This window comes from Pinus tabuliformis, chromosome 7 (genome assembly GCF_031772625.1).
Source record: "Pinus tabuliformis cultivar Carrire ecotype Pingquan chromosome 7, CPIR1, whole genome shotgun sequence".
Lineage (NCBI taxonomy): Eukaryota > Viridiplantae > Streptophyta > Pinopsida > Pinales > Pinaceae > Pinus > Pinus tabuliformis.
Genome location: NC_142293.1, coordinates 315,440,495 through 315,460,024, shown reverse-complemented (window position 1 = coordinate 315,460,024; position 19,530 = coordinate 315,440,495).

Here is a 19,530-nt window from a genome sequence, read left to right as displayed (position 1 = left end):
TCATTTATTTTAAAAATATTTATGTATTTTATTTATTTTAAAAATATTTAAAATTTAAAATGTTTTGGTGTTGAATTTGAAGGGTTATCGAAAATTTTATGGAGAATTAAGTGTTTCTATTTTATTTGTTTATAGTTAAGTTAATCTATTATCATATGAATTTTATTCTTGATTTTTCTAAATAAATATTGATATTATTATAGTTATATATTGTTTTCTTTTTGATAAAAATTGAAGTTAAATCTATAAATTATATATTATTTTTAATTTTATTATTAATGAAAATTTATTTAAATTTATAAACTACATATAAATTATATATATAAATTATTATCTGTATTTTATATAAGTAATTATTAAATTGATTTCACAGTGATTAAAGTTTATTTTCTCATTAGAATCTTCTCATAGTATTGTTGTGATCTTCTTTAATACAAAGAATAAAATAGAAGATAATTGGTTAAGATAATGTTTTCTATTAATTTATTTTTTAAATTTATTTTATTAATAATTAAATTTATATTTAAAATATTATTTTTCATTTAAGTTATAATTATGATTTAAATATCATTAAATTTGAGACACATTTATCATATAATTATTTTTCATTTAAGTTGTAATTATGATTTAAAAATCATTAAATTTGAGACCTATTTATGATGTAATTATTTCCTTGTTTTGGTTCTTATTTGCTTATCCTCTTATTTTTATGTATGAGTAGATTAGCATATTACACTAATGCAATCATTATATCTAATAAAAGATATATTTATTACTAGTATATATTTTTTTAAATAATTAGAAAAAAAATTTAATTCAATTGTAAAATTAACAGTGGAGACAACTATGATTGGTTGTTATCAGCAAATCACACTCTTGTCGAATGCCTTATGTCACGCCCCTACACCTGCGGTAGTCTTCCAACCGCTTGTAGCAAGGTGCGGCACCACCGAACGCTTTCTTTTCACCAATACTAACATTCATGGACTACGCCTACTTTCACATTAACATTACTTAGCTTGTGTTTCGCAACCAAGTAAACATGCAATTATCCTTTATACTTAATGAAGCCCATACTCATTCATTATCATCATGCAATTATAACAAGAACATCAACAATTGCAACAAGTATAAAGGGGAGGGGCAACTCCCCGTAATGTGAGTCTGCCCGACAATATATTAAGAATATCAATTTAAAATGTACAAGTGTGTCTTGGCCGGACCAAGTCTCACACTTAGCCAAATTTACAATGAGAGGCAACCCTGCCTTTTTACAATCTTGTGCACCTCTTGCACAAAAGGCGGTGCTCACCCGAGCCACCTAAAACACCCTTGCCAAGTCCTGCACGAAACTGCACTTTCGACTGAACACTGGGCACTCCTTGCCCACGCTTTCACCCAACCTTCAAATGCATCTTTTCCTTATGCGCATACAATACAAGCGCATGAGCTATGCGCTCTGCCTTGTTTTACCCCTGCACCTTAGAAATCTGCGCACTTGTCTTCTAGAGCGAAGATGCCAAGTCGAGTTGCTTCAAATGAGGTTTGAACGCTTTACATATATATGCATTTTACAATAGTTTTGTTGTGGGCGGTGGCACTCCAGCCGACCCCCAAAATTGTGTTATCGCACCCCTTCATGCACCCAAGTATGGTCGGCCTGCCCTCATACTCTCTCCACGCACATGGGTGTATATATCTCATATTCCTTAGTTTATTTTACACAGCGCACTTTTTCGCATGCCTACCTGAGCTTGTGCACTCGCGCACCCGTCGTTCACTGCGTGCTCGGCTTCGCCCGTCGTTTACTGCGTGCCCACCTTGCGCCCGTCATTCACTCATCGCCCATCATGTGGTCGTCGTTTACCTTGCGCCCGCCTTGCGTCCGTCGTTCACCCATCACCCATCGCGCACCCACCATACGCCGCGCGCCCCTCGTGCGCCCGCGCCTCAATGAAAACTCGAGGACCTTACATCCTCCTCCACCTGAAGTCGTTGTCGTCCTCGACAACATGTCATCCTCCAAGCATCAATATCCATGATGTCGACTCCTCCACATAAGGCAAACATCCCTGTAACATATGTAGAACCTCATCTCCATCATGCCTCGACTTAGTGACCAACTGCCACCAAGTTCACCATACCAAGGTATGCACCTCAACGGTATGCTCTCCATCAGATGTCATCTCGATCCATGATTACCAACCCCTTTGTCACAATATCCATTGCAACATCTCGTGTCGTCCTCATCATGTGTCCCTATGTGAACCTCTATCATGATACTCCAACATAATGCTAACACACCTCTGTACACTTCCAGACCCCATGTCTGAACTAGTCGGGTGATCAGTCCAACTTCATGCTCAAACCATGAGAGTGAACGTCCTCATGCCATCATCAGTTGTTCCTCAAACATCTACCACATCCTTGACTCATCAAGAATCTATCTCCACAATCCATGCTCAGGCCCATGGAACTCCATCCATCTCATCTGCAACATGCTGTCCATGATGTTTGGTGTCAATGTGCTACATGAAATCAGCCACATCTATCCCAACATCATCATCTATGTGTGTGTCTCTTTCATATGAAGAGACCCTCTCCTCAAACATCGACTCTCGATGTGCCACATCCAAGTCCATGAAGCAACCTCCATCATATCCGCAATGTGCCATCCCTCAATTCATCCATAGAAACAAGTATGCACTTGTCTCATCTATCCATGTGCTGCCCATGATCATAGATCAATCAACTCCCATGTGTCAAAGTAGTTGAGTCTCGGCTCTACCCATGCTAAGTCAAGGCATCATCATCATCGTAACTCCATCACTCCAAAGTGTCTCATATCGATCCTCCACATCAAGTCACTCTTCCAAGCCATGCCCATACATGTACTTTGAAAGTATGCATCCCATATTGCATCAAAGTCTCTTGACCTCAGCTCCTCAATGCATTGGATCCTCCAAGTCCACCATATGTGAAGTCCCTAAAAGTCACAACAATCTCATGTCATCATGAGCTCCATAATCTGCTCACAAATCCAACCAAGTCCATGGCCTTGTTGTACAAGAGTGCACAACCTCTCCATCGGTTCATAAGTAATAAGTCTCCATGTCATACTAGCAATTCCATCTACACAACATCCCTGCTTTGGCACTCCTCATTGGATGTCCATACGTGACACCTCTATAAGTGCTCCCACACAATGTCCCTGCATAAGACTGCCATGCTCCAGTCTCCAACCTGATGTCCATGACTATGTTGCCCATGGAGTCCAACCAAGTAGACCCATCACAACAATCGGTCATCCTCATCGAAGCTGCAATCTTCGGTGTAGTGAACTCGGTCACCCAACCATCTCATCATGTCATGAGTCTCTTCCATCACAGCTCCTCCACCAAAGTGTCCACCAAGACTATCTCTTGGTCTCGGCCATGAGAAGTCCACCCAAGCATCATCATACCCAAGTGTGTGCCCTCCTTCTATCTGTCCATGAGTCATGCCGGGCACTTAGCCAATTCTCCATGTGGCTAAAGCATGACCCAATCCTCCACAACGATCATCATGTTCCTCCCTTGTCAAGGGCCTTTGCACCTTCTACCATAAGGTCACAAGCAGCCCCAACAAGTTCTGCAATAATCAACAATCCTTGCTTCTTCATACAAGGTCTCATCCTAGTCATCCATGGTAAGATGCCCCCTAGCACCGGCAAACTGGCTTTGCCCTTCCCTGCATACGGTCCATCTACCAAATGCCCAAATGAAACATAAGTATCAACACTTACTTCATCATGATGAGGTTCTTCCTCATTCATCCATGTCCGCAAACTGCACGATCCTGGTCCAACTTGATCATCCTCAAGTTCATCCTCCATCATGGTCATGTTTGCAACATCTTCAATCATCACGGCTTCCTCTTCCTTGATAGCACAATCTGCAACTTCACCTTGCTCCATTGTCCAACCAAGTTGAAGAAGCTCTTCTTCAATATTCCTTTCCAAGACTTCAAGTTCTTTTCGGATCTGGGGCTTCTCTTCTTTCAACCTCTTCAACCTGTATAAGGTAAGCAAGAGCTTCCCTTCACCTTCTCCCAAACTTGCCATGCCTTGTCGTTTAGCTTGGTCCAAGCACTAAGCTTCACCTCTGCCAAACCTGCTTCCACTGTCACGAGCAACCTTGCTCAAACCGAGTCTTGAAACTACCTTCAAATGCTTCAACACCTGAACCTTGTTCAAGTCTCAATATCACCTGTCATCAACTTCCAAGTGTATGCACACTTGCTTCACCCAGCTTCCTGCAAGACTTCTCCAAGTCTTCAGACCTGCTCTGATACCACCTGTCACGCCCCTACACCTGCGGTAGTCTTCCAACCACTTGTAGCAAGGTGCGGCACCACCGAACGCTTTCTTTTCACCAATACTAACATTCGTGGACTACGCCTACTTTCACATTAACATTACTTAGCTTGTGTTTCGCAACCAAGTAAACATGCAATTATCCTTTATACTTAATGAAGCCCATACTCATTCATTATCATCATGCAATTATAACAATAACATCAACAATTGCAACAAGTATAAAGGGGAGGGGCAACTCCCCGTAATGTGAGTCTGCCCGACAATATATTAAGAATATCAATTTACAATGTACAAGTGTGTCTTGGTCGGACCAAGTCTCACACTTAGCCAAATTTACAATGAGAGGCAACCCTGCCTTTTTACAATCTTGTGCACCTCTTGCACAAAGGGCGGTGCTCACCCGAGCCACCTAAAACACCCTTGCCAAGTCCTGCATGAAACTGCACTTTCGACTGAACACTGGGCACTCCTTGCCCACGCCTTCACCCAACCTTCAAATGCATCTTTTCCTTATGCGCATACAATACAAGCGCATGAGCTATGCGCTCTGCCTTGTTTTACCCTTGCGCCTTAGAAATCTGCGCACTTGTCTTCTAGAGCGAAGATGCCAAGTCGAGTTGCTTCAAATGAGGTTTGAATGCTTTACATATATATGCGTTTTACAATAGTTTTGTTGTGGGCGGTGGCACTCCAGCCGACCCCCAAAACTGTGTTATCGCACCCCTTCATGCGCCCAAGTATGGTCGGCCTGCGCTCATACTCTCTCCATGCACATGGGTGTATATATCTCATATTTCCTTAGTTTATTTTACACATCGCACTTTGTCGCATGCCTGCCCGAGCTTGTGCACTCGCACGCCCGTCATTCGCTGCGCGCCCGCCTTCGCCCGTCGTTTACTTCGCGCCCGCCTTGCGCCCGTCGTTCACTCATCGCCCATCGCGCGCCCGTCGTTTACCTTGCGCCCGCCTTGCGTCCGTCGTTCACCCATCGCCCATCGCGTGCCCATCGTTTACCTTGCGCCCGCCTTGCATCCGTCGTTCACCCATCGCCCATCGCGTGCCCACCGTGTGCCCGCGCGCCCCTCGTGCGCCCGCGCCTCGGTGAAAACTCGAGGACCTTACACCTTAGGTCTTGGGCCATTAACCTATTTTTCCTAAGTGTGAAGAAAAAAATTCTTAACCAAGAAAAAACATGTATATATGTATATGTATGTAAAGTTAAATTTAATAGTTATTAATAAATATAAATCTATTATTATTAAAATTTATTAAAATAAAATTAATAAATATTAAAATTGTTAGATCTTAGGTTTTTGTGATCCATAATGTAATAAACATGTCTTTTGGATTAATCACATCAACATTATTTGGTCGACATTCAACCAACCAATGTAGTTCATCCTTACGACAAAGGTGAAAAAATCCATAGATCCTAGTGAACAAATAGCAAAAATGCATCATAGTCCAAAATTAGCCCTTAATAAAATAATATTTTTATAAATTCTAATTAAAAACTAGTTGTTATAAATTAGCCCGAATTATTTTTTAATAATATTAAAATTTCTATATATATATATTATTTATTATAATAACCAATTCTATAAAAAATATATATATATATTAATTTTAAATAATACAAATTAACACTTTTTCTATTTCATCAATAAATAAATAAATAAATAGAATAATAAAAAATAATAATAATAATATAATATAATATTTATTACTGGTTTATACATATATGAAATTATTCATTAATAATAATACTAATATTTATATATTATCTATTATTTTATATAAAAGAAATTATAATCACATAATTATAAATAAATTCATAAGGGGTCATAACTTTAAAAAAAAATGAAAATCACGATGAAACAGCCATAATCCAGCTCATACTCAATTTTCATCCATCATCCCTATTGAGATTGATAGTGTGTTTCTCAATCTGAATAACCTCTCTTAGTTTCATATTATGGAAGTGATCAACCCTGGAAATGACCTTCGCATCCTCAATGCATACATAGTGAGCTTCCTATGGTGGAAGTGATCAACCTTCAAAATGACCTTTGAATCCTCAATGGATAAATGGTCCTTATATTTCTCTGCATGCTCGGCAAGAGCTAATGAGCGAGATCGGTTGTGCCTCATGTCTGTTGCATGCTCTAGGATTCTCTATTTAATAGAGCGTCCAATCTCCCCAATGTAGGGAACCCCATAGGAACATGGGATCAAGTAGACTCCTTTCATGTCCTTGGGGTCCATAGGGTCTTTAATAGATCTGAGAGAATTTCTAATGGTATTAAGGGGCTTGAAAGTAGAAGACATATTATTCTTCTTAGGAATATGGAAAATCCTGTCAGTCGTCCCTTGGATAAACGGGAGCTACACTTTAGGGATTCAGCCATCACATGGAGGCTTAACCCTCAATTCTTTATGGGATCTTTTGAAATACTTGAGTCCTTGAGATAAGTTATAGCCATTATTTTCAAAAACTTTAAGAAGATGACATTTTTCTTCTTCAAGGTGCTTCTCATCCAAAATTCTTAAAGCACGGATGGCTAAAGTACTAAGAACCCCAAATTTTTGTGCCGAAAAATGATGAGAACTGGAATGAAGATATTGTTCTATCTGATTTTTATTGTGAAAGACTCGGTAAGAAACAAAACCATCATTCATTCTAGAGAGAAGGATGTCTAGGAAATGAAGACACGCATTCACCTCAACCTCCATTGTGAATTTGATTCTTTGAACAACCTTGCGGGGTAGTGATGGGTTCTCCTCTTTCCCCTATTGTTGTTAACTTATTCATGGAAGACTTTGAGACTAAAGCCTTAGCCTCAACTCAATTTCACACTAAAAAATGGAAGAGTTTCGTTGATGATACTTGTGTTGTTTGGCCTCATGGTCATGAAAAATTGGATTTGTTTCTTAACCATCTTAATTCTCAATCGAACTCCATCAAATTCACAATCGAGGTTGAGGTGAATGCGTGTCTTCCTTTCCTAGACATCCTTCTCTCTAGAATGAATGATGGTTTTGTTTCTCATATATTCTTTCTCAAAAAAAAGCATGCAAAACAATATCTTCATTCTAGTTCTCATCATTTTCTGACACAAAAATTTGAATTTTTTAGTACTTTAGCCACCCGTGCTTTAAGAATTTTGGATGAAAAGCACCTTGAAGAAGAAAAATATCATCTTCTTAAATTTTTTGAAGATAATGGTTATAGCATATCTCAAGGCCTGGAGGCTTTCCAAAGAGCCCATAAAGAATCAAGGGTTAAGCCTCCTCGTGATGGTCCAATCTCTGGTGTAGCTCCCGTTTATCTAGGGGACCACTGACAAGATTTCCCATATTCTTAAGATGAATAATGTGTCCTCTACTTTCAAGCCCCTTAATAGCATTAAAAGTTCTCTCAAAACCGTTACAGAGCTTATTGACCCCCAAGGACATGAAGGGAGTCAACTCGGTCCCATGTTACTATGGGGTTCTCTAAATTGGGGAGACTAGATGCTCTATTAAACAAAAAATTCCAGAGCATGCAAGAGACGTCAAGCACAACCGATCTTGCTCATCAGCGCTTGTGGAACATGCAGAGAAATATAACCACTAATATGTATGCATTGAGGATGCGAGGGTTCATCACTTCCATAATAGGAAGCTAAGAGAGGCTATTGATTTTGAGAAACATGCTATAAATCTCAATATGGATGATGGATGGAAATTGAGTATGACTTGGATTCCGGCTCTTTCATAGTGATTCCCTTCTTCTTCTTTTTTAAATTGTGATCTCTTATAAATTTATTTATAGTTATGTGATTATAATTTCTTTTATATAAAATAATAGATAATATATAAATATTAGTATTATTATTAATGAATAATTTCATATACTTATAAACAAGTAATAAATATTATATTATATTTATATTTTTTTTTTTTATTATTCTATTTATTTATTGATGAAATAGAAAAAGGGTTAGTTTGTATTATTTAAGATTAATATGTTTTTGTTATTTATATATATATATATATATATATATATATATATATATATATATATATATACGATTAATTTATAACAATTAGTTTTTAATCAGAATTTAGAAAAATTCTATTTTATTAAATAACTATTTCTCAAAGGGCTAGGTTCTCACTACTAATTTTGGACTGTAATGCATCATTGCTATTTATTCATTAGGATCTATGAATTTTTTGACCTTTGTCCTGAGGATGAACCACATTACTTGGTTCAAAACGTCAAACAAATAATATTGATATGATTAATTCGAAAAATATCAAAACTAATATAAACTTATTACAATAAACCTTAATATATCAATTAAAATATAAATTTAATTTCAAATATTTTTTTTATTAAACTTTATCTAAATTAATAAAACCTTATATTATTTAGTTTTCCTTTTTATTCACTTTAGAATAATATAAAATTGGCTATAATTGGTCATTAATCATGTTAATTATTACTAAGATGATAAAAAATTAAAATAATGTAGCTAAGTATATTTTCCCTTATAATCATTAATTTCTGATTTTCTTTTATTGAAAAGTTGGTCTGCTTCTTCATTTTTCCAAATTAATTCTATTTATTTCCTTCTTCTCCCTCTCTATAGCAAGTTTTTCCTGATAATAAGTCATGATATTGACTCAACCTAGAAGACATCAACTTAAAAGACAAAAATAAATACTATATTGCTCACCACAGAATTCTCCAAACTCTCCATACTAACTTAATTAATTAAATTTGAACATTTCAGAATAGGTTAATTTCCTTAATATAACTGCCCTCATAAACTCTTCGGTTGTATTTTTTTAAATGTAATATTCATTTTAAATACGTTATGTTTTCTTAAACGTAAAATTAGGTTAAGTATTCTTCTTATGTATAATTCTGATAATAATATCTCATTACAGATTGTTCTTCCTTCCAACTAGTACTAAACACAAGCGAACTCCACGCAAACCAAAATGAATATATATAATTGTTATTACTGTTAAAGATCGCAATCTTCCAAAAACTAAAATCATTGCACGGAGACGTGAGAATCCCGTTGTCTCATAACTAAATCACAGGCCAATCGGATCACTCTCATCCATCATTATCGGTCCCCTCCACAAACAACATTACTAAAGTCTTGTGACTATATTCTTCTTTGCTACTCACATGCTGCCAAGGACGGTGTACGATTTCCTTCAGTCGGTGCAAACCCAATGTACTTGTTCATTATCTGATTCGAACAAAATCTTGCCAAGAAAAGCGAGTAAACCAATGGAACCCTTCACATATTCTTTACCGACGCGCACACAGCCAAACCAAAGTAAACAAACGATCATTTCACCAAGCACAGTAGATTCCATTTTTTTCTCAGGTGTCTTCATATAAGTTGCTTTGCATTATTGTTGCTTAATTTTCGCTCCCTGTCAAAATCACGGTTTGGCGTTGGATTCAACCCTTCGGTTGTACTGTAGCGATTGATTATAATTTGATCTTCGAGAAAGTATCCCTGTTTCATAATAAACTGTTGAAATATACGCGTTTCATGGTTGGAGTGATCGGTACTGATGGTGGACTGACGTCATTAAACATTACATCATCATACTTTCCTTAATGGATTTCCACGTCATAAAGGAAGAAATTACTCACAATCTATTCACACAAAAGTTTCATAATCATAGGTTCAAGGTTAACATAAGTTTCATAATCATAGGTTCAAGTTTAAAGTGTTGCTTTGGATCTGGAAAACAATGCCAAAACCCAACTCCACACAATGGTAAAAGATAAAGAAACAATTTTACTTACATTGCAATCCATAAATCATTACATTAATAATAATAAAGCGTATAACTTAATATTATAAAATTTCAATTTTATGATTTTAACATATAAGATATTTTATTCTAACTCTCGGTTGCAGTCAACTTAAATGTTTTCGAGTCGCTCTGTTCACTCTAGAACTACAATCATAGAATAACAATAATATTAAATTTATTACATTTATTTTTAATAAGTGTGATGTAGTATAGTTTTTTTTTTCTATGGTCATTTAATTGATTTTTTGCATAAAGCTTTTCGTAGAGTGGAAGCTATCTAAGTTGAGTATAAAATATTATTGATGATATTCGTATTTCCCAATATATTTTTGTATTTGTGTGGAGAAGTCTGTTTTTCATCCACATTGTTTGTATTTCATACACATTGTTTGTTCCGCATAATGGCTACTGCATGTTATAGACATTTTTGTGCCTTACAGCATGGAGCATGAAATGTCAATAATCTGAGGGATCCAAAGTCCCTAAACATGTTGTTCCTACCCCTAGAGAAACAAGGTCAGCAAACCACAGCACTTCAGATCAGTTCTCCACTGAAAAACACTCAAAAACAGGTCAATTTTGGATCAAAGCAGCTGCTCCACTAAGCATCTGCGCTGAATGACAAAAGCTCTATGGTGTACCTGTGCTGCATAGCAAGTGCAACAAAGGCTACCTGCGCTGGGCGTACTTTGACATGTGGAGGAATCTTTTCTCAATGTGCCAGTGCCCAGGAAGCTTCCAAAATGACACTTGGATCAGAAGATTCGCCTAATGATGAGTAAAGAGGTTCTAAAACTCCAAGTGGAAGGTAGAAACTCCGAGTGGACTCAAGGACTGAAGAACAACTAGAGTTGAAGAGGACAACAAGTCACACATCAAGCTGACTTATCTTCACTCCAAAACTCTATATAAGGATCTCATCCCATGGGATCTGGAGGCCGGAATTTTGTGCAAAGAATTGCTGTTGGTTTACAGTTGTGAGTATTGGGTGATTGCTTGAGGGAGGTGAAGAGGAGATTTCTTTCCGTCGGGAAGGTGATGCTGGATTGGACCTCTCACGGTTGTATCACCGCCTGAACCTTACTTCCTTATATTAATAAAGCATTTGAGGTTCTTCTATTCGCATGTGTTTCGATGGTGTATTGTCTTACTTGCGTATTTGATTTATGCTAATCCTTGAATCAATTATGAATGCATGCTTCTTGTAGTTTCCTTTTCTTGTCTTGTTCGCAGGATCTCGTGTAGCTGGGCCCGTGAGAAGACTTGGAGCTGGGAGCGAGCGGCAAATAGAGGAGATTGGATCGACCATTTGCGCAAGACATCGGTAAGTGGATCTCTTCCTTTCATCTCTTGCATGTCATAAAGAAGTAACTTTAGATAGCTTTGCTTCAGCTGTTGCTAAGGAACTATCACCCTTAGAGTGGGATAGGGTCATTCCGTGTTGGATACTTTTCCCAACAACAGACTGGCGACTCCGCTGGGAATCGTGTCTTGTTGGTAGCTTGTGTTTCTTTCTATTCATTTCCTAAACAAAGGGAGTACCGAATCGAACTGCATTCGGATCCTTCGAATGCAAAGTAGAGGGCAGCTACTCTAGCTCAGTGCTGGGCATGTTTATGATTTGAAGAGCTGATCCACAAGGACTCTTTTTAGCTCTTTGTGATAGTGTTCATCTTCCTTAATCATCCTCTAGTGTATACTTGGCTGATAGCCTCTGATTTGGCCAAAAACCATTGATTTTTGAGCAAACTGTGACCCGGAATCTGAGAGAGACGAGAGTTGTCTCTTCAGTGCAGCTGCAGCAAAGGCTACCTGCGCTGCAACGCAGGTCCCGAAGGGGCTACCTGCGCTGCATGTCAGATTGACAGTGCAGTACCTGCGCTGATCCAGTTTTGCCTTGTGCAACTGGGGTTCCCTACTGTCTGTTGCCCAGTTTTCAATATTGTTTTTGCAGCCTGTTGTCAACCTGTATACCCAGCTGAAACTACCTTTCTTTGCTTTCATTCCGCCTCAGTTGTATGAAGAAATCGTGATTGTTCTTATTGTATTTCTTGCTTTCATTCACAGTTTCCCGTAGCGAAAGTGAACTAGTCTTGCTGTGACCTCTTGGATCTAGGCCTGTAAGAAAGTGTCGTTGTGATTCTAAGAGCTAGTTTATTACTGTTCATAGCTGCTTGAACATTTGCTTTCGTTATATGGTTCGAATTTCAGTATTTCTTGTGTTGAAACGAGTGAATCTTAAGGTGTTCTTTTGATTATTGGACAAAAACTTGTTTTCTTTCACTTGAAATTGAATTCGAAATTATACAACAGCTTTCTTTTTGTAATACATCAACATTAAGGAAGAAGAAAAGAAATACTTGCATTGTGCATGTGCATTTTGACAGTTTGCATGTCGATTTAGGAAAAGTGCATCAGTGTGTGCTCTATGATCTGTTTGAAAAGATGATGTCTTTCTTTTCCCTCAGTAGTTAAGATTTTCATAAGTTGAAAGAATTGAAAAAGCTTGCTTATCATTCTTAGACTGCATTTAGGAGTTGTATCATACATCACGTGGTGATCCATAAAGGCAAACTGCTAAGCAAGATCAACCTAAAAAGAAATGAATTTATCTAACAACGCTTTGAAACATAACGAAACACAGTAGAGGTCTAGGTAGAGACGTGTTCCGGCGTCGTTAAACATAGTGACCGTCGATCTCTACGAAGGTAGGTGATTCCTCCTGAGGGACGATAGAACTAATACAGACTTGTGCCCCCGCGTACCGTCGCGTATATTGGGGGACCCCTATAGGAACAAAGCCTTTATCCATAGGAAGCCGTGTCGGCCGCCCTACTGATCGCGATGCAGTGAACACAACATTCACGAAGATCGACCACTCGTACCGTAAAACGTATTCTGTGGTTTCGCGAAAGGTTTGGCACACCCTCTGCCTAGAACTCCAGAGTAGTTTCTTTTGGCCTTTTTCAAACTCTATAACTGAAAAAGTCCATCCGAGCATTTGTCACTTCGGGCTCGTTAATACATCGAAGGAGACTAGAGTGATCTTTAGCTTTTTCTCGACTCTTAAAAATTGAAAAAGCAAGTTGTGTCTAAAGCGTCGTCATATAAAATTCATTCTAAACGGAACATAATCACCCCTTATTCCTGCGTTGATCTTGAGGTTGAGAACATGGAACACGCCAACCAAGGGATTCCACAGGATGGGAACCCTAGCCCTTTCTCCTCTTGGGGAGAAGTTGGTGCGCCCCACATGGCCACGTTGTCGCTTCCAGGACTGACAATTGGCCTGCCAGTTTGGCTATTCTCAACCACTGTAGTTCAGAACACCACGGTTCCTGAACAGTCGAGTCAACAGTTAGACCAGTCTAGAGCTACCCTCCAGCCTTCCACTTCTTATAAGCCTTCCTCCGATCCTTCTTCTTCGAAAGGTCAAGCCGCCGAAAGCGGAGCTCCCATAGAAAAGGAGAAGGAAAAGAAGAAGAAAGAAAAGAAGCAGAAGGAGCCAAAGGCGCCTGGGGGCAAGCAAAAGGCATCTAACAAAAATCCACACACAGCACGGACCGGGCCCAAATCGCCATGTGTCATATGTAGAGGGGACCACCTCCACCGTGATTGTCCCGGTATTCCCCGGATACTAAGGGACTGGTCCCCTCGTTTGCACAGTTCGGAAGCGTCAACCTCTGACAACCAGGTGGAATGCTTACCGTCGACCAACGAAAGTGAAGGTTCTAGACAACGAAGGGGAATGAGATTCCCCTGCGAACTGTGTGAAGGCAATCACACCCTCCGTCGTTGTCCCTTTTTAGACGAAGCAAAGAGAGTTTTGGAAGACCAACCGGTTGCACCGTTGCTACTTCCTCCTGGATACCAAAAACTCGTGCCAAGTCCTTCATTGGTCGAAAATACGGCTGCCCCGCTCATAGGGCCAGTTGAAGTGTCAGTCACTGAAAATGAACCTACTGAATCCGGACCGGACGAAAGTCCAAAGGTCGAGACGGCAGTTGACCCGGTTCTCCCTTCAGAAGTTTCATCTTCAAATACCACAGTCACTGAGGATTCATCTTCAGCTGACACCCCTACCGAAGAGAGTAAGGATGACACCGTCTAGATTCTTTTCATCAACACCGATTCTGATGAACATCAGGGCAATGTGCCCACTCCTTTATCCCAGGAAGGAGCATCGTCAGGATCATACCCGGCCGTGTATTCGGTCCCACCACCAAGCAACCTGGTTGTGTCCTTTGATTGGAACCAACTAGGCAGACCCCGGTTACCAGCCAGTATACCATTTAGAATTATAGTCGAAATATACAAAATGGTGATGGCTGGGACTATCATTGATGAAGGGGCATCTGTGAGTATCCTGTCCTCTATTGCTTGGAAAGCACTAGGTTGCCCAGTGCTTTTGCCTGAGATAAGGAATCTCTCGGGTTTTGACAAAGGAACTAGTCGACCATTAGGGATTCTACCTAATGTGCCTATTACATTGAAAGGGAAGGCTGTCAAGATGAATTTGATGGTCATCCAAGGACCCTTGGATTATAACCTACTCCTTGGACGAGACTACATATATTGCATGGAAGCAATAGTCTCCTCACTCTTTCGAATAATGTGTTTTCCATACGAAGGAAGAATGGTCAAGCTCGTAGACCAACTTTCATTTCCGGGATCACGCATCGCAAATAGTCACATACCTATCCTGAATGGTCTTTTCGATCAAGAAAGGTCTCTACCTCCGGTTCTTCTTCCTGATGAGTGCGAGTGATTCGGGAAAGTAGGGCCGGAACCCAGGGGGCATGCATCCTGGTCTGCTGGGGTCAGAGAAAACCTTGGGTGTAAAGTAGAATTTCCGCGGGAGAATATGACTAGTCCGTACCCCGTCCCCTCCTTCATCTTCGTAAGAGTAAGAGCCGGCAAGAGTCCGGCTCTCATGAGGAAGAAGGGGCTGTTAGGAAGTGGGGTTGTTCTGGAAAAAGATTCTTTTGTTAAAGTTAAGTGTGTGGCGGAGCATCGTCATTCACCGTCGTCTAGTCGGCGTCGCCGAAGAAAGTTCTATTTGAAAGGATTAGCGGAACAATCTTTGGGTAACCTGAAATAGGTAGGCCTCACCCGTTAAAAACAAAGGTTTTGACGGATGAGTAGGGGCGACCTTGAAATTAGACTTACACCTGGGGGCATGCAAACCTCTTGGAATGCAAGCACGGGCGGCTTTTTAGTTTTAGGTAGGACTAACCCCTCTAACACGTAGGATAAGTCGATACCCAGCTTGCATAAAGAGAGTATATGGAGCAAAGCATAGCGAGATGAAGCTCCTTAAAAAATAGCGAGCAATCTACCAGGAGACCTTCCTACTTTATGACTGGTAAAAATGAGCAGTTTTGGCAAAGTTCATGCTCGTTAAAAAATAAACGCAAGATCCGAGCAGTTTTAACGCAGACTTCATGCTCATTAAAAACTAAACATAAGCATGTGAGCAGGCTTCCCCCCCAGAGTTCAAGCTCATCCAGAAAAAATGAACCGGTAAATAACCATTTGAGACCATAGATTCATCAGCCATAAAAGCCTTGGTCGTGTTTGTGCGCCGTCACCTCCACTTTTCATTTGGCCGATCATTCACATCCACTTGATTGTTTACCTATTTTGAGGAACAGCTGCGAAGAGTGATTTCACCTAGCCGTCCTTATGACACTGTCGTGATTGGAAAATTCCAACCTGTACCTGGAATCTGCTGCTATCCCTGTTTATCACTCGTTCCTCAAAATACGAGTCTTCTTTGAGCTCTTTTCACTGACTCGTAAAATATGAAAAGTTTGCCGAGTTTTGGCCTTCCAGCTCGTTAAAAGGACCGGAAGAGCTATCCCTCCTCTAGATTTTAATCTTTTTGGACCTGAGGGATTATTGCACAAAAAGATCGAGCGCTTGTCTAGTTCGGCTCGATAAAGATATCGAACATTCATCCCTTCTGTATTGTTTTATACTTTTTCGGACTTAAGGGATTAGATGACGAAAAAGGACCCCTGGAGTCCACTTTATGTACCCTTTTCAGACTCTCTAAAGATGAAAAGGACCGAGTTGTCTTTGTCGCTGGGCTCGTTAAAAATATTAGATAGCGACAAACTTGTCTTTAGACGAGAACGAGTTTCCCTATCGTTAAGCTCGTTAAAACATAGCGATGGGCTTGCCCGAAGGGCAGGTTATAGAACAAGCATATGTTATCCTCCTCAAGCTTGACAAAAATAAAGAGGTACTGGTCAGAAATGACTGGGGAAAAATTGGGAAGAACCTCAAAGTTTAATGGTAGCAAGTCGCTCTTGAACATGACACTTTTGCCTCCGTAAATATCGGGTTGGGTTATTATCATTCACCAGTCCCTTCACCATGGTCTTGCCATACCATCCATACATGGGGTAATGCTACCGATCCATCACATCAGTGTCATTATATGTTCAAGAGATGTCATTCAGAAAGTGTCAACCGGGTCCCATCCACTACCATACATCATCTTTCGTCCTTCCATGACCGCCACCCTGAATCATATTTCACAGATCGTTTTCACCATCATCACTAGCTCCGTTCCGTGTCACTGATGTGGGATTCATTAAGGCCCTCCTTTGACGGATCACTTCTTGTCGACATCAGCTCACTATCCAAGAAGTTGATCTAGGAACACCCCCTCAGTACTTTGAAGCTTGCATGCCTAAATGGCAAGTTTCTCACTTCTGGAGATAGGTATACATTAATGACCTTCGACCGGGAGACTTTGCGTGGTGTTCGACGTCAGATCCTATATTCACGCCACGTGAATTGTGCTGCAGTACCTTGAGGGTCATCATCATTATTGGTGATTCCTCTCGCGCTTGTTAACAGTTTACATTATTGACTGGTAATCAAGCGATGTCTTTCCATGTTCGACTTCAAGAAATTCTCACATGGATCGACTTGTACTAGAGTGAAGATCGGACAAGTTTGAAGACCCCGGATCTAGTTTCATCCATCTGGGCTGCGATATATATTCAGGAGATAAAAACATAGACATGTGCAGCAGATGATCATCCTACTAAAAGGATGATAATTAAAAGCAGAGAATTATCAGTCTATTATCAGACGATCGTCTGTTTATGTACAGCAAATGTATTTATAAAGCTGAGCATGGGAAATGCCCGCATCAGCTAGATCATGAAAAGAAAGTATGAAAAGATAATGTATTATATTGTATTTTGTTACAGGTCACCTCCCGACGATTGAATGAACTTCGGATCCTCCTAATAAAGCATTTCACCCGATAAACGACCTCATACTTTAGGGGGCAACTGTTATAGACATTTTTGTGCCTTACAGCATGGAGCATGAAATGTCAATAATCTGAGGGATCCAAAGTCCCTAAACATGTTGTTCCTACCCCTAGAGGAACAAGGTCAGCAAACCACAGCACTTCAGATCAGTTCTCCACTGAAAAACACTCAAAAACAGGTCAATTTTGGATCAAAGCAGCTGCTCTACTAAGCATCTGCGCTGAATGACAAAAGCTCTATGGTGTACCTGCGCTGCATAGCAAGTGCAACAAAGGCTACCTGCGCTGGGCGTACTTTGACATGTGGAGGAATCTTTTCTCAATGTGCCAGTGCCCAGGAAGCTTCCAAAATGACACTTGGATCAGAAGATTCGCCTAATGACGAGTAAAGAGGTTCTAAAACTCCAAGTGGAAGGTAGAAACTCCGAGTGGACTCAAGGACTGAAGAACAACTGGAGTTGAAGAGGACAACAAGTCACACATCAAGCTGACTTATCTTCACTCCAAAACTCTATATAAGGATCTCATCCCATGGGATCTGGAGGCCGGAATTTTGTGCAAAGAATTGCTGTTGGTTTACAGTTGTGAGTATTGGGTGATTGCTTGAGGGAGGTGAAGAGGAGATTTATTTCCGTCGGGAAGGTGATGCTGGATTGGACCTCTCACGGTTGTATCACCGCCTGAACCTTACTTCCTTATATTAATAAAGAATTTGAGGTTCTTCTATTCACATGTGTTTCGATGGTGTATTGTCTTACTTGCGTATTTGATTTATGCTAATCCTTGAATCAATTATGAATGCATGCTTCTTGTAGTTTCCTTTTCTTGTCTTGTTCGCAGGATCTCGTGTAGCTGGGCCCGTGAGAAGACTTGGAGCGGGAGCGAGCGGCAAATAGAGGAGATTGGATCGACCATTTGCGCAAGACATCGGTAAGTGGATCTCTTCCTTTCATCTCTTGCATGTCATAAAGAAGTAACTTTAGATAGCTTTGCTTCAGCTGTTGCTAAGGAACTATCACCCTTAGAGTGGGATAGGGTCATTCCGTGTTGGATACTTTTCCCCACAACACTGCACAACTTCTTTTGTATGCGTTATATCTAGACACATAATTCTATTGTGCGGAGAAGTACACATTTCGTTCACTAAAGGTTTTTATTGCTAATATTTTAGTAAGCAATTGACGTATACAATATTATTGGTAATATTCGTATTTCCAAATATCTTTTTATATTTTTGCAGAGGTCCATATTTCATCCACTAAAGACTTTTATTGCTAATATTTTAATACATATTTCATCCACTAAAGACTTTTATTGCTAATATTTTAATAAACAATTGACTTATACGATATTATTGGTGATATTAGTATTTTTGAATATCTTTTTGTATATGTGTGGAGATGGTTGTATTTCATCCACATTTCTTATTCTGCACTACTTACTTCGCGCAACGACGACTACACAACTTCTTTTGTATGCGCTATATCTGGACACGTAACTCTATTGTGTCTAGAGGTCTACATTTCCTCCATTAAAGACTTTTATTGCTAATATTTTAGTAAGAAATTTATGTGTATGATATTATTGGTGATATTTGTATTTTTGAATATTTTTTTATATTTTTGCAAAGAGGTTCGTATTTCATCTACATTTGTGTCTCAACCCATGCTTGTATCGCACAATGACGACTGCAAAACTTCTTCCATACACGCTATATCTGTATACATAATTCTATTGTGTGGAGAGTTTTGCATTTTGTTCACATTTTTGTCTCATCTATTTCGTCCACTAAAGGTTTTTATTGTTAATATTTTAGTAAGTAATTTACGTATATGATATTATTGGTGATATTCATATTTCTGAATATCATTTTGTATTTTTGTGGGAAGGTCTGTATTTCATCCACATTGCTTGTTCTACACAATGACAACTACATAGCTTCTCTGGTAGATGCTATATCTGGACACGTAACTCTGTGGAGAGGTCCACATTTCATTCACTAAAGGCTTTTATTACTAATATTTTTTTAAGAAAATGAAGCATA